Consider the following 17,131-nt stretch of genomic DNA (forward strand, 5'->3'; position numbering starts at 1 on the left):
CTCTAATTCGTGTAATTAACAGCACCTGTAACGTACCTGTGGCACCTAACAGGTGTTGGCAATAACTAAATCACACTTGCAGTCAGTCAACATGGATTAAAGTTGACTCAACCTCTGTCCTGTGTCCTTTTGTGTACCACATTGAGCATGGAGAAAAGAAAGAAGACCAAAGAACTGTCTGAGGACTTGAGAAACCAAATTGTGAGGAAGCATGAGCAATCTCAAGGCTACAAGTCCATCTCCAAAGACCTGAATGTTCCTGTGTCTTCCGTGCGCAGTGTCATCAAGAAGTTTAAAGCCCATGGCACTGTGGCTAGCCTCCCTAGATGTGGACGGAAAAGAAAAATTGACGAGAGATTTCAACGCAAGATTGTGCGGATGGTGGATAAAGAACCTCGACTAACATCCAAACAAGTTCAAGCTGCCCTGCAGTCCGAGGGTACAACAGTGTCAACCCGTACTATCTGTCGGCGTCTGAATGAAAAGGGACTGTATGGTAGGATACCCAGGAAGACCCCACTTCTTACCCCGAGACATAAAAAAGCCAGGCTGGAGTTTGCCAAAACTTACCTGAGAAAGCCTAAAACGTTTTGGAAGAATGTTTTCTGGTCAGATGAGACAAAAGTAGAGCTTTTAGGGAAAAAGCATCAGCATAGAGTGTACAGGGAAAAAAAAGAGGCATTCAAAGAAAAGAACACGGTCCCTACAGTCAAACATGGCGGAGGTTCCCTGATGTTTTGGGGTTGCTTTGCTGCCTCTGGCACTGGACTGCTTGACCGTGTGCATGGCATTATGAAGTCTGAATACTACCAACAAATTTTTCAGCATTATGTAGGGCCCAGTGTGAGAAAGCTGGGTCTCCCTCAGAGGTCATGGGTCTTCCAGCAGGACAATGACCCAAAACACACTTCCAAAAGCACTATAAAATGGTTTGAGAGAAAGCACTAGAGACTTCTAAGGTGGCCAGCAATGAGTCCAGACCTGAATCCCATAGAACACCTGTGGAGAGATCTCAAAATGGCAGTTTGGAGAAGGCACCCTTCAAATATCAGGGACCTGGAGCAGTTTGCCAAAGAAGAATGGTCTTCAATTCCAGCAGAGCATTGTAAGAAACTCATTGATGGTTACCGGAAGCGGTTTTTCGCAGTTATTTTGGCTAAAGGTTGTGCAACCAAGTATTAGGCTGAGGGTGCCAATACTTTTGTCTGGCCCATTTTTGGAGTTTTGTGTGAAATGATCCATGATTTGATTTTTGCTTCATTCTCTTTTGTGTTTTTTCCTTGCAAGCAAATTAAATGAAGATAATAATACCAAAGAATTTGTGATTGCAATCATTTTCAGGAAGAAACTGAGTATTATCTGACAGAATTGCAGGGGTGCCAATACTTTTGGCCACCACTGTAACATTTGGATAGGTTATCAATTACACAGCGTATCCAAACATTTTAGCATTGTTCATCAAAAAGATCCAGGAGATATGAGGCTTACTATTATAGACCACATACCTGATACTGTCCCCGACCGATTAGTGAGTTTGATTAATAAAGAAAGTTTTTGGATCTTCAAGTTGGGCACGTTGGCCCCTGAGGGTCTGAATTTGGCCCTTGAAAATGTAACCAGCTCTTAAGGTCATTTCCTTCTCCTTTCTAATGGAAATATTATTGCTATGTTTTAAATGTGTGTTGTTTTTTCTTCTCTCTTTTTTATGATGCAGTTTTGAAGAACTGTTTTTTAACATGTATTACTTCATTCTATATCTCACTTAATATGTTTCGATTTTTTGTATTTATGTGTAGGTGATTTCTATGAAATTGATGTAGGCACTACAGATGTATTTTTGTATAACTGTTTATCAACATGCATTGCCATATTCTATACCTTATCCAATGTGTTTTTGATACTTTGTATTCATGTGAAGGTGGCTTATGTGAAACCAATGTGGACACTTCGCACCAGCACATGAAGGGTATCCTTTGTTTGGACCCAGGTTAACTAATTAGTATCAACCAATCACTGTAAATCTTTGTCTATATATATTTTATGTTTATGCTCATACCCTTGTACCACCTGAGGAAGATAGTTCACTATCGAAACGCGTTGTGGAAAGGGCTCATTAAATTTATTTTTTAGCCCTAAAAATTTTTTCACCTCCAGTGTTCATTCTTTTAGCTCCCTATAGATCGCTTTTTATTTTATCTAATTTGGACTACGTGTGCGTATAGGCAGAGACCTATCAGTCACTGTCAGCATGCGGGGTGAAGCCGCCGGGGACGAGCCTGTAGGACTGGTGCACAGTGTGGGGAGAAGTCGCCGGGGTTCTGCCTGTAGGACTGGTGCACAGTGTGGGGAGAAGTCGCCGGGGATCTGCCTGTAGGACTGGTGCACAGTGCGGGGAGAAGTCGCCGGGGATCTGCCTGTAGGACTGATGCACAGTGCGGGGAGAAGTCGCCGGGGACCTGCCTGTAGGACTGGTGCGCAGTGCAGGGAGAAGTCGCCGGGGACCTGCCTGTAGGACTGGTGCACAGTGCGGGGAGAAGCCGCCGGGGACCTGCCTGTAGGACTGGTGCACAGTGCGGCTCAGTCCCCAGCAGCTATTAAAGGATGTGTTTCTCTGAAACGCCGCAGCTTTACAGAGTCACAAACATACCTGGCTGGGATACTACAACCGGTGTCTGATACATAGGCTGGGCCCCTGTATCACCTATCAGACTCCCTTTAATAACTTTATAATAATAATAAGCTGCTTACTATGAAATTATTAAATATAATGCAGCTCATGCCATGGTTACTGTATGGAGGTTTATAATAAGACCCAGACCGTAAGAATAATAAGCCCCCCACCTCCCCATCTCCAGCTTCCCCTATCAGCACCTATTACAGACAATAAGTGCATATAATCTCAGAACACTATAATAATATACACTGCTCAAAAAAATAAAGGGAACACTTAAACAACAGAATATAACTCCAAGTGAATCAAACTTCTGTGAAATCAAACTGTCCACTTAGGAAGCAACACTGATTGACAATCATTTTCACATGCTGTTGTGCCAATGGAATAGAGAATACATGGAAATTATTGGCAATTATCAAGACACCCTCAATAAAGGAGTGGTTCTGCAGGTGGGGACCACAGACCACATCTCAGTACCAATGCTTTCTGGCTGATGTTTTGGTCACTTTTGAATGTTGGTTGTGCTTTCACACTCGTGGTAGCATGAGATGGACTCTACAACCCACAGAGGTTGCTCAGGTAGTGCAGCTCATCCAGGATGGCACAACAATGCGAGCTGTGGCAAGAAGGTTTGCTGTGTCTGTCAGTGTAGTGTCCAGAGGCTGGCGTCGCTACCAGGGGACAGGCCAGTACACCAGGAGACGTGGAGGGAGCTGTAGGCGGGCAACAACCCAGCAGCAGGACCGCTACCTCTGCCTTTGTGCAAGGAGGAACAGGAGGAGCACTACCAGAGCCCTGCAAAATGGCCTCCAGCAGGCCACAAATGTGCATGTGTCTGCACAAACAGTTAGAAACCGACTCCATGAGGGTGGTATGAGGGCCCGACGTCCACAGATGGGGGTTGTGCTCACAGCCCAACACCGTGCAGGACGCTTGGCATTTGCCACAATACACCAGGATTGGCAAAGTTGCCACTGGCACCCTGTGCTCTTCACAGATGAAAGCAGGTTCACACTGAGCACATGTGACAGACGAGGAGAGCGATCTGCTGCCTGCAACATCCTTCAGCATGACCGGTTTGGCAGTGGGTCAGTAATGGTGTGGGGTGGCATTTCTTTGGAGCACCGCACAGCCCTTCATGTGCTCGCCAGAGGTAGCCTGACTGCCATTAGGTACCAAGATGAGATCCTCAGACCCCTTGTGAGACCATATGCTGGTGCGGTTGGTCCTGGGTTCCTCCTAATGCAGGATAATGCCAGGCCTCATGTGGCTGGAGTGTCAGCAGTTCCTGCAAGATGAAGGCATTGAAGCTATGGACCGGCCCGCACGTTCCCCAGACCTGAATCCGATTGAGCACATCTGGGACATCATGTCTCGCTCCATCCACCAACGTCACGTTGCACCACAGACTGTCCAGGAGTTGGCGGATGCTTTAGTCCAGGACTGGGAGGAGATCCCACAGGAGACCATCCGCAACCTCATCAGGAGCGTGCCCAGGCGTTGTAGGGAGGTCATACAGGCACGTGGAGGCCACACACAATACTCAGCCTCATTTTGACTTGTTTTAAGGACATTACATCAAAGTTGGATCAGCCTGTAGTGTGTTTTTCCACTTTAATTTTGGGGGTGATTCCAAATCCAGGCCTCCATTAATTAATAAATTTGATTTCCATTGATGATTTTTGTGTGATTTTGTTGTCAGCACATTCAACTTTGTACAGACCAAAGTATTCAATGAGAATATTTCATTCATTCAGATCTAGGATGTGTTATTTGAGTGTTCCCTTAATTTTTTTGAGCAGTGTATAATAATAAGGCCCCCAGCCCTGTCCTCCCTCCACCTCCCCTTCAGTCCCCACCCCCATCGGCTCACATTCACTCCACAGTGACCATTACATACCTGAATTTAAATAGTCTAATAAATTCTGCCCTCCCTCAGGTGAAGTTTGCAGGCAGATGGTTAATAGATGGCACTGGCCACTTCTGATCCAAGTGCTGCAGGCGAGCAAGGAGCATAAGGTGAGGTCAGTCAGGGCCAGACAGTGTTTGAGGTAAATGTACGGTGGGCACTACAACCCAGGGGAGGTCCAGCATGTGTGAACGAGAGTGCACAGGGAGCGGAGCTATCTGCAGCACTCACAGCCGAACTGGTCAGAAACTTCTCCTCAGGTCAGCTCCAGCCGCACACTGCACTGACCGAGGCTCTGCCCCTGTGCTATGCAGCGTGCAGTGTCTCCATCAGATAGGGGAGCAGGCATTGTGCTGCGCGCTCCCTGAGTGCTGCTGCCTCCTGCCTCATGACAGAAGCAGCCGTGGCTCGGGGTGGGCCCCTTCATGTTACTGGGCCCGGGGCGAGGAAACCCCTCCGCCCCCCCTGTAGCTACGCTACTGGATGAGGGCAATCTGGCCATGGGCTTCGAAAGACAGGCCAGATTGCCCTCATTATTAGCCCACCTGCAAGGTCCCTCTTGAACCTCCGGACCCGGGTGCAGCTGCATCGGGGCTTTGTCTGCCCCTGCGGAAAGGTCAGCTATGTTAACTATTGCGGTGCAGACTTTCTGCACCTCAATATATTGCAAGTCAATGTGCATCCTCAGAAAACAGCGGGCCCCCTGTGCGTCCTGCCCCGGGGCCCGCTGAGGACCCACCAGAGAATTCTACGGTGTCCTGGTGCTTTAGTCCGACCCTGCCTAAGACCAACTCTGAAAGAGCACCCAAAACTGCGCGAGTGGGCCTCCCCGCTTGCTCAGGGCCCCGACACTTGCAATACATACCTCTCCCTGCTCCTCCACAGCTCCGGTGTCTTTGCGTCTTCTGACTCTGTGACGTCTCAGGTCAAAGGGTGCGATGACGTCAATACAGCACGCCCTCTGTGCTGGGATGTCACAGTAATCGGGGAGAGCCACCAGGCTCAAGAAATGATGATCCAGCAAAAATATTTTATCAAAATATCTGGATTTTATTATGCAAATACAATTACGAAATTTAGTGGATAAACATACATAGGAACCACAAAGTGTATTAAAATGAAGCGCATAGTGGAAGCAGTCTCTCCATAGTCCTGTGAAGAATCATTAGGACTCCTGAGGGTGACTGATTAAAGTATGGTAAAGTGTGACCCCACCAGGTGTCATAACCATGACAGGTGCTGTCAAGGGCAAACGAGCCTTTGTCAAGGGGTGTACCAATTGACAAAGGCTCGTTTGCCGAAATGCGGGTCGGGGCTGGCACGCAGGTGGCAGTGACTGAAGGGTGGCTTCTCTATTGACAGGTATATTATAGAGAGACTGCGACAGGACAGGACTATGGAGAGACTGCTTCCACTATGCGCGTCATTTTAATACACTTTGTGGTTCCTATGTATGTTTATCCACTAAATTTCGTAATTGTATTTGCATAATAAAATCCAGATATTTTGATAAAATATTTTTGTTGGATCATCATTTCCTGTTGTAGTCTGGGCGTCTGTTTTTTCATGTTTTTTTTTAATTTATTTATTTTTATATATATATTTTTTTCTTTTCTAATCCATTTATTCTCTTTCAGTTTGTAGGCTGCTAGCAGGATGTGAGCTATGGGGCTAGCCACGCCCCCTTTTTAAATGTTCACTATTTATTTGCCTTCTTGTCACTATGCAAGTAAGGCCATGATTAAGACTCGTTGTCGAAATGCATATGTCTTTATCTTTGCACAGCTGCACTTTGCCTGTAACACCACGTGGAGAAATATTTTATATGGCTAATAAAAGCTAAGTTTTATTTTTATCTACATGCCTTCACTGGATCATTTGAATTGTTTTGGATCCTCTCCTAGTTGCTGTGGCTGGATCCGTGCGTGGCATAGATTGCTTCACGCCCCGAACAGGTGAGCTGACTACTTTTCTTTTATTTACAATTATTTTGTATGGAGAATTATATGAGGCCCATTATTCTGTATGGAGCGCTATATGGGGCTCATTATTCTGTACAAAGAATTATACGGGTTCCATTATTCTGTATGGAGCATTATATGGGGCCCATTCTGTATGGAGGACTATCTGGGCTCATAACACTGTATGGATCACTATGTGGTGCCCATAAAACTGTATGGATCACTATTTGGTGCCCATAATACTGTATGGAGGACTATGTGGTGCTCATAATACTGTATGGAGGACTATGTGGTGCTCATAATACTGTATGGAGGACTATGTGGTGCTCATAATACTGTATGGAGGACAATGTGGTGCTCATAATACTGTATGGAGGACTATGTGGTGCCCATAATACTGTATGGAGGACTATGTGGTGCTCATAATACTGTATAGAGGACTATGTGGTGCTCATAATACTGTATGAGGGACTATGTGGTGCTCATAATACTGTATGAAGGATTATGTAGTGCCCAAAATACTGTATGGAGGACTATGTGGTGCCCATAATACTGTATGGAGGACTATGTGGTGCTCATAATACTGTATGGAGGACTATGTGGTGCTCATAATACCGTATGGAGGACTATGTGGTGCCCATAATACTGTATGGAGGACTATGTGGTGCTCATAATACTGTATGGAGGACTATGTGATGCTCATAATACTGTATGGAGGACTATGTAGTGCCCAAAATACTGTATGGAGGACTATGTGGTGCCTATAATACCGTATGGAAGACTATGTGGTGCCAATAATACTTTATGGAGGACTATGTGGTGCCCATAATACTTTATGGAGGACTATGTGGTGCTCATAATACTGTAAGGAGGACTATGTAGTGCCCAAAATACTGTATGGAGGACTATGTGGTGCCCATAATACTGTATGGAGGACTATGTGGTGCTCATAATACTGTATAGAGGACTATGTGGTGCCCATAATACTGTATGGAGGACAATGTGGCGCCCATAATACTGAATGGAGGACTAAGTGGTGCTCATAATACTGTATGGAAGACTATATGGTGCCCATAATACTGTATGAAGGACTATGTGGTGCTCATAATACTGTATGTAGGACTATACTGTCGGGTCTGCACTGTGCGCTGCGAGGATTCATCGGTTTCTGAGCTCTTGGAGAATTTACAATAAATATCACTCATGTAATGGATAGCACAGTAGCTCAGTGGTTAGCCTTGCAGCACTGGGGTCCTGGGTTCAAATCCCATCACGGACAACAGCTGCAAGGAGTTTCTATGTTCTCTCTGTGTTTGCGTGAGTTTCCTCCAGGTTCTCCAGTTTCCTCACACACTCCAAGTGTAGCGCCGGCGTCCCTGCCCTCTGCTAGGCAGGGATGCTGTTCCCCTCACCCCTCTGCTCCGAGCCCGGCGTCCTCCTCCCGCTCTGCTGGCAGCGCGCGCTCCTTCCCGGCCACTGTGCTTAGGGCGCGCGCGCGCTCCCTCCCTCTTAAAGGGGCCGCGCGCGCCGTCCTAAGGAGTCCCCGGCCAATGGCCGGAGGACTTCACCATATATAAGGCACCTCCTCCAAAATGGAGGTGCCCGAGCAATGTTGTTGCACTGTTCACTACTCTGCTTCAGCCCTCAGGTCCCGTTGCCAGTTACCTGCCAGATTCCTGCCAGTTTGCTGTCTGATCCCTGCCTGCTAGCCTGAGGTCCGACGGTCTGCCTACCGATTCCTGTCAGTCTGTCTAAGGACCAGCTTGCCTGCTCACCTGGGAGCGCACCTCTGCTACCTGCCTGCTAGCCTGAGGTCCGACGGTCTGCCCTCCAACTCCTGTCAGTCTGTCTATGGACCAGCTTGCCCGCTCTCCTGGGAGCGCACATCTGCTACCTGCCTGCTAGCCTACCTGGAGGCTCCGCCGTCACGTGCTGTGACAACCTGCCATTCCAGAGACTCCTGCCCGCTCACCTGGGAGCGCACACCTGTTACCTGCCTGCTAGCCTACCTGGAGGCTCCGCCGTCACGTGCTGTGACAACCTGCCATTCCAGAGACTCTCGCTTGCTCACCTGGGAGCTCACATCTACCATCTGCCTGCTAGCCTTCCTGGAGGCTCTGCCATCACAGGTCGTACCTACCCTTTACCCAGAGACTGCCCCGGTCACTTGCCGTGACCTCCTGCCCGTTCATCCAGAGACTGCCCCGGTCACTTGCCGTGACCTCCAGCCCGTTCACTCAGAGACTGTCCCGGTCACCTGCTGTGACTGCCTGCCCGTCTTCCCTGGTCGCCACCCGCTCCCTTACAAGGACCGCCCCCTTGTATAGTAGCTCAGAGGTTCCGCCTCCCAGACCCGTTACACCAAGGACATACTGATAAGGAATCTTGATCAGAGGTCTCAAACACGCGGCCCGCAGGCCGCATGTGGCCCCTGAGGCTGCTTTATGCGGCCCGCAGGCACAAACCCCTTGACGATCCTGACCTGGTCCAGGAGGAGCCGCCGATAACAGCACTGCATTGCCGCGCAGAGACTGGCTCTCTGCACAGCATTTCCAATGCCAGCAACTGGCCAATCAGAAGCCAGCAGCTAATATCTACATCCTAGCGCAGCAGCGTATGACGTCACTGCGCAGGTGTCAGCTGCGCAGGTGTCAGCTGCTGGCCTCTGATTGGCCGGTAGCTGGCATTGGAAATGCTGTGCAGAGAGCCGGTCTCTGCGCGGCAATGCAGCGCTCCTGTCGGCGGCTCCTCCTGGACCAGGTCGGGATCGTCAAGGGGTCTGTGCCTGCGGGCCACATGTGCACAAAGGAAACCGAGGAAACGGAGGACAGGTGAGAGGAATCTTTTTTTTTTCTTTTTTATGTGTGTGAAGAACAGCACAGGGGACAATTCTACAAGATGGGGACCACCAGGATGGGACATTACTACCGAATGGGGGACATTACTCCAAGACGAGGACCAGGATGGGGCACATTAATACAAGATGGGGACCACCAGGATGGGGCATATTACTACAAGATGGGGACCACCAGGATGGGGCACATTACAACAAGATGGGGACCTCCAGGATGGGGCACATTACTACAAGATGGGGAGCACCAGGATGGGGCATATTACTACAAGATGAGGACCACCAGGATGGGGCACATTATTACAAGATGGGGACCACCAGGATGGGGCACATTACTACAAGATGGGGACCACCAGGATGGGGCACATTACTACAATATAGGGACCACCAACATGGAGCATATTACTACAAGATAGGGACCACCAGGATGGGGCATATTACTACAAGATGGGGACCACCAGGATGGGGCACATTACTACAAGATGGGGACCAGGATGGGGCACATTACTACCCCACTAGGATGGGGCACATTACTACAAGGTGGGAATAAGGATGGGGCACAATACTGCAAGATGGGGACCACCAGGATGGGGCACATTACTGCAAGATGGGGACCACCGGGATGGGGCACATTACTGCAAGATGGGGACCACCAGGATGGGTGATGGGGCACATTACTCCAAGATGAGGACCAGGATGGGGCACATTACTACAAGATGGGGACCACCAGGATGGGGCACATTACTATAAGATGGGGACCACTAGGATGGGGCACATTACTACAAGGTGGGGACCAGGATGTGGCACATTACTACAAGGTGGTGACCACCAGAATGGGTCACATTACTGCAAGATGGGGACCACCAGGATGGGGCACATTACTTCAAGATGGGGACCACCAGGATGGGGCACATTACTGCAAGATGGGGACTGCCAGGATGGGGCACATTACTGCAAGATGGGGACCACCAGGATGGGGTACATTACTCCAAGATGAGGACCAGGATGGGGCACATTACTACAAGATGGGGACCACTAGGATGGGGCACATTACTACATGTTGGAGACCAGGATGGGGCACAATACTACAAGGTGGGGACCAGGATGGGGCACATTACTACAAGGTGGCGACCACCAGGATGGGTCACATTACTGCAAGATGGGAACCACCAGGATGGGGCACATTACTTCAAGATGGGGACCACCAGGATGGGGCACATTACTGCAAGATGGGGAACGCCAGGGTGGGGCACATTACTACAAGATGGGGACCACCAGGATGGGGCACATTACTACAAGATGGGGACCACTAGGATGGGGCACATTACTACAAGGTGAGGACCAGGATGGGGCACATTACTACAAGGTGGCGACCACCAGGATGGGGCACATTATTCCAAGATGAGGACCAGGATGGGGCACATTACTGCAAGATGGGGACTACCAGGATGGGGCACATTACTACAAGATGAGGACCAGGATGGGGCACATTACTACAAGATGGAGACCACCAGGATGGGGCACATTACTGCAAGATGGGGACCACCAGGATGGGGCACATTACTAGATGTTTGCCAGAATTACTATATGGTGCTAATTCTAAAACAATATTACTGTATGTGGCCAATTGGAGGAAACTAAATTGTAAAAATTAAAAACAAAAAATTAAAATAAAGCATGAAAAATATTTTGCCACTAAAAATGCTGTTTTATATATGAACTAAACACGAAAAGTGCATGTTTATTATCACCACATCCGTAACGACCCAAGCTATAAAAAATAAACACAGCAAAAATGTTCATGCGGTGTGTACAAAAAAAATGCTATCACTAAAAATGTCACTTTGACCTGCAAAGAATGCGGCCCCCTAAGTGCGGCCCATATACCCAGCCGAGTTTGAGACCCCTGATCTGGATTGTGAGCCCCAATGAGGACAGTGCCCATAATGTCTGTAAAACGCTGTGGAATTAATGGCACTGTATAACTGAGTAAAATAAATAAATAGACGTAATGTAAGAAGTAAGTGAAATCTTTGCCATTGTACCACACTTATATTTATCTGAGCATTATGAATCATAGTATGTGTGGCCTGAAGCTGGCATTGCTGGCATCACCTATGTGCGCTGCCCAGACTCAGAACCATGACAACCAGCACAGCAGAGTCCTGCATCCACTGAGGCCCCTGATCATGTGACCCCTGACTCCTCCCCTCCTGTGACCTCATCACAGGTCCTGTGCGCACAGAGCAGCCATATATGTGGTGGCAGCTCTGCAGGTGGAGGTATGTGGAGATCCCCCATTACTGGGCGCAGGCCCTATAACGTTTGTATTTGTCATTCTGGGGTTCATATAAGGGAACCTGTCACGTTGAGGGTAGAAATCGTCAGCGATTCTCTGATCGTCATTGTCAGCAGTTAGAGCCGCGCTCGGTTCTCCTCCGTCCCGTAGGCGATGAATAGAGAGAAGCACCAAGTCTCCTGTGGAAGCCTCTCTGCGGTTCTATACACCGGACTTGTCTCTGTCGCGGTTTCTTCAGGCGACATTTATAATTGCAGCTGTTATAATGAATGATTCCTGTAAATCCCCCTCACGGCCGCTCCCCGGGACCCTCCCAGTGTCATTGCACTTTGTATTTTCAGAGTCCCTATGACCAGAACGTCTTCTGTATTGATAATCTGCACCATTATCCGTGTAAATGGCAGATTCTGGGGAAAGGACACAAAACACATCGAGTTCAGGCCGCGCTCCATCTTTATGACGTATTTCCACTCCATCACTCAGGCGCCCATTGTTTCCTTCAGTCTCTGTTTACATCTCTGCAATGACGATGTTGGATGTCAGTTTGTCTGTGATGTAACTGTTCTGTTACATGATGGTTTATGGAGATCATGTGCCCTACATGCTGCCACCATGAAGATGTGACGTGGAAAAGATTTCGTCATAACATATTGAATAGAGTCTTTATGATGTTACATCGTCATCTTCCCATTCAGATCCCTACGATATTGGATTTTTGCAGTGGAGATCTTTATATAAGAGAATTTTCCTGATGGACCGATCAAGGATGGAAAGAGACAGGGAGGAGATGGCAGAGAGGATATTACACCTCACCCTAGAGATCCTCTTCCGGCTTACTGGAGAGGTGAGAGATTCTGATGACGTCACATTACATCATTCTTATCTATGGGATTAACAGATGGACAGAACTGGAGAGGTGAGGACTCTGGAAATGTCTGTAGGGAAATTTATTAATGTGTCTCTCCATAACCAGGATTACACAGTAGTGAAGAAGACCTCTAGTGAGCGCTGTCAGGCCCCTGTGTCTGAGGGATGGGGAAGACCCCTGAGCCCAATCACGGGGCCTCCACCTCACTTTCTGATACATGAGGACGCCAATGACCAGAAGATCCTAGAACTCACCTACAAGATGATTGAGCTGCTGACTGGAGAGGTGATAATGCTGGGACATTATACACAGAGCTGTGGAGTCGGAGTCCATTTTGGTGAAGTCGGAGTTGGAATCGGTGCCTGTATAAAATGGACCGACTCGGACTCCTAAAATGTATAATAAATTGGGTACAGTAGTTCAAGTCAGTTTGTCTGTCCTATTCCTGATCTAAGGGTCTAGACTTTCAGCTGAGATGAATCTGTGCTACAGTAAATTTATCATTTAAACATGAGCCATGTATGAGGGAGTCGGAGGTTTGGCTTACCAACACCACAGCCCTGATTACACAGTAACGCTATGAAGGGTATCATTACATCAGTAACGTTAATGACGGTATCATTGTATGTGTCAGGTTCCAATAAGATGTCAGGATGTCACCGTCTATTTCTCCATGGAGGAGTGGGAGTATTTAGAAGGACACAAAGATCTGTACAAGGACATCATGATGGAGGTTCCCCAGCCCCTCACATCACCAGGTAATAGACAGGACTAAATACACACGGCCTATAATTATCTGTATGTAAAGAAAAAATTCAGTTCCTTTATGTGTTTCCACCAGTTGTATCCAGTAAGAGGACAACACCAGAGAGAACACCAGAGAGATGTCCCCGTCCTCTTCTTCCACAGAACTGTAAACAAGAAAATCCCAATGCTCCTCAGGATCATCAGGTAGATGGAGAGAAGGTGTCATGAGATCTCCTCTATGATGTGTAGACGGTTGTGAAGGTCTTCTGTTCAGTCTTGCTTTATCCACCAGTATTATATGTTTTATACTTATATAATGAGAATGGTGGAGATGGCAGGATTAGATCTGATCATAGATGTGACTTCTCCATCTGTCTGTGACTTTTACAATATTTGTTTCAGGGTAAAGATCTGACCCATATTAATACTACAGAGACATATGTGAGGGGTGATGATTGGTGTAAAGAGGAGATTCCCACAGATAACAGTACAGGTGAGTAGTAACCATTAAATGCGGAAAAATCACAGATATCCTTCCTGTAGAATTATATGTTGCATTTTCAGGGCTTGTTTACTTAGAACTTTATGTGCATTTTTACTGACTGAAGGATTTAGTGCTTAACCCCTTTAAAGCCCATGACGTACTAATACGCGTCTGTGTCCTGGGACTTAACAGCCTGACCCGTATTAGTACGTCATCGCGATCGCGCGCGCACACAGGCTGTGCGGGCGCGATTGCCGCCAGGTGTCAGCTGATTGTCACAGCTGACACCCGGTACTATGTGCAGGGAGCGGTCCCGCACCGCTCCCGGCACATTAACCCCCGCAATGCTGCGATCGAAGTCGATCGCAGCATTGCGGTGGCTAAGGGGAGGTGATCACAATACTCACCTCCTCTTCCGGCCTCCAGCGCTGTCTGCCGCGGATTCCCTGGTGTTGCCATGACGACATGATGTCGTCATGACAACATCCGGGTCACCAGACAGCAGGAAGATTTTTTTGGTCATGCGCAGGGCATGACCAAACAATCTTCTCACTGTGCAGCGCAGACTGCCTGCATGGCACAGGGATGGTGCTCCATCCCTATGCTATGCAGGCGATCAGAATAAAAAAAGTGAAAGTCCCAGAGTGGGATAAAGTAAAAAAGTGAAAAAAAAAGTAAAAAAAATTGTAAAAATATTAAAAATAAAAAAAAAATCCACCAAAAATAAAAATACAATGTACCCATCAATAAATATTATGAAAAAAAAAACACCAAACAATAAAAGTACACATATTTGGTATCGCCGCGTCCGTAACGACCTGACCTATAAAACTGTCCCACTAGTTAACCCCTTCAGTGAACACGGTAAAAAAATAAAATAAAAAACGAAGCAAAAAACAATGCTTTATCATCATACCGCCAAACAAAAAATGGAATAACACGCGATCAAAAAGACGAATATAAATAAAAATGGTACCGCTGAAAACGTCATCTCGTCCCGCAAAAAAACAAGCCGCCACACAGCTCCATCATCCGAAAAATCAAAAAGTTATAGCTCTCAGAATAAAGTGATGCAAAAAAATATTTTTTTCTATAAAATAGCTTTTATTGTGTAAAAGCGCCAAAACATAGAAATACTATATAAATGTGGTACCGCTGTAAATGTACTGACCCGAAGAATAAAGCTACCTTATCAATTTTACCACACACGGAGCAGAATAAAAAAATAAAAAAAAAAACAATTCCTGAATTGTTGGTTTTTGTTTATTCTGCCTCCCAAAAGCCGGAATAGAAAGCAATCAAAAGATGTCACATGCCTAAAAATGGCACCAATAAAAACGTCAACTCATCCCACAAAAAACAAGCCATCACATGACTCTGTAGGCCAAAATATGGAAATATTATAGCTCTCAAAATATGGCGATGCAAAAACTAGATTTTACAAAATATGTGTCTTTTAGTGTGTGACAGCTGTCAGTCATAAAAACCCGATATGATTCTGGTATCTCTGTAGTCGCATCGACCCGAAGAATAAAGTCATCTCATCACTTATACCGCACGAGGAACGGCGTAAAAAATAAACGCTACGGCTGGGGTTGGGGTTAGGGTTGTACTAATGTTAGGGTTGGGGTCAGGGTAGGGTTAGGGTTGGGGTTAGGGTTGTTTTTTTTTTTTTTCAAAAGTAAAAAAAAAAAAAAAGATGGCGATATGGCATGGCAACTAGTGTTGAACGCAAGTGCTCGCTACTTGAGTTTGCATCGGGTGCTCGGGTGTGCATTGAGTATCGCGGGTGCTCGAGTCTCCGCCCCATATGCTTCGCGGCCAAAAAAACCTCGCGGGGATTGCCTGCCATGCACGAGCGATCCCCGCATGTTTTTTTTGGGGTGTCTAATAACCGTGAAACATGCGGGCGGGGACTCGAGCATTTCACTTGAGCACCCGTGATACATGGTGCATACCTGAGTACCCGATGCAAACTCAAGTAGCGAGCACTTGCGCTCAAGACTAATGACAACTTATTCAATATGATGACCTAATGTCATCAAATTCTGTGTCTTACCTCTGGGTTCAAAATGTTCACTATACCCCTTGATAAAATCCTTGAGGGGTGTAGTTTCCAAAATGGGGTCACTTGTGGGGGGTTTCAACTATTTAGGCACATCAGGGGCTCTTCAAACGCGACATGGCGTCCGCTCTCGATTCCAGCCGATTTTGCGTTCAAAAAGTCACACAGTGCTCCTTCCCTTCTTAACTCTGCCGTGTGCCCAAACACTGTATTTTCCCCACATATGAGGTATTGGCGTACTCAGGAGAAATTGCACAAACGTTTTTGGGGTCCATTTTCTCCTCTTACCCTTGTGAAAATAAAAAAATTGGGGCTAAAACATCATTTTTGTGGAAAAAGTTAGATTTTTTTATTTTCACGGCTCCATGTTATAAACTTCTGTAAAGGACTTGGGGGTTCAAGGTGCTCACCACATATCTAGATAAGTTCCCTGAGGAGTCTAGTTTCCAAAATGGTGTCACTTGTGGGGGGGGGTTCCACTGTTTAGGCACATCAGGGGCACATCCGCTAATTATTCAAGCAAATTTTACAATCAAAAAGTCAAATGGCGCTCCTTCCCTTCCGAACCCTGCCATGCGCCCAAACAGGACAAATTGCACAACAAACTGCATGGTGCAATTTCTTCTGTTACCCTTATGAAAATGCAAAAGTGGGGGCTGAAAAACATTTTTGTGGGAAAAATGTGAAAATTTTATTTTTACGGCTCAATGTTATAAACTTCTGTGAAGCACCTGGGGGTTCAAGGTGCTCACCACACATCTAGATAAGTTCCCTGAGGGATCTAGTTTCCAAAATGGTGTCACTTGTGGGGGGTTTCCACTGTTTAGGCACATCAGGGGCTCCCCAAATGCAACATGGCGTCCGCTAATTATTCAAGCAAATTTTACAATCAAAAAGTCAAATGGCGCTCCTTCCCTTCCGAACCCTGCCGTGCGCCCAAACAGTGGTTTTCCCCCACATATGGGGTATCTGCTTACTCAGGAGAAATTGCACAACAAATTTTGGGGTCCATTTTTTCCTGTTACTCCTGCGAAAATAAAAACAATTGGGTCTAAAATAACATTTTTGTGAAAAAAGTTAAATGTTAATTTTTTTCTTCCACATTCCAAAAATTCCTGTGAAGCACCTGAAGGGTTAATAAAGTTCTTGAATGTGGTTTTGAGCACCTTGAGGGGTTCAGTTTTTAGAATGGTGTCACTTTTGGGTATTTTCTGTCATAAAGACCCCTGAAAGTGACTTTAAATATGATATGGTCCCTAAAAAAATGGTTTTG

General features: G+C 46.8%; 1 pseudogene; it reads left to right on the forward strand.

The window, feature by feature from the left end:
* Positions 1-17,131, forward strand: part of LOC141270618 (uncharacterized) — a 76,931-nt pseudogene that overhangs the window by 48,464 nt on the left and 11,336 nt on the right.

Source organism: Phyllobates terribilis, unplaced genomic scaffold, assembly GCF_046119375.1.
Source record: "Phyllobates terribilis strain yellow unplaced genomic scaffold, ASM4611937v1 Scaffold_5__5_contigs__length_657084704, whole genome shotgun sequence".
NCBI lineage: Eukaryota > Metazoa > Chordata > Amphibia > Anura > Dendrobatidae > Phyllobates > Phyllobates terribilis.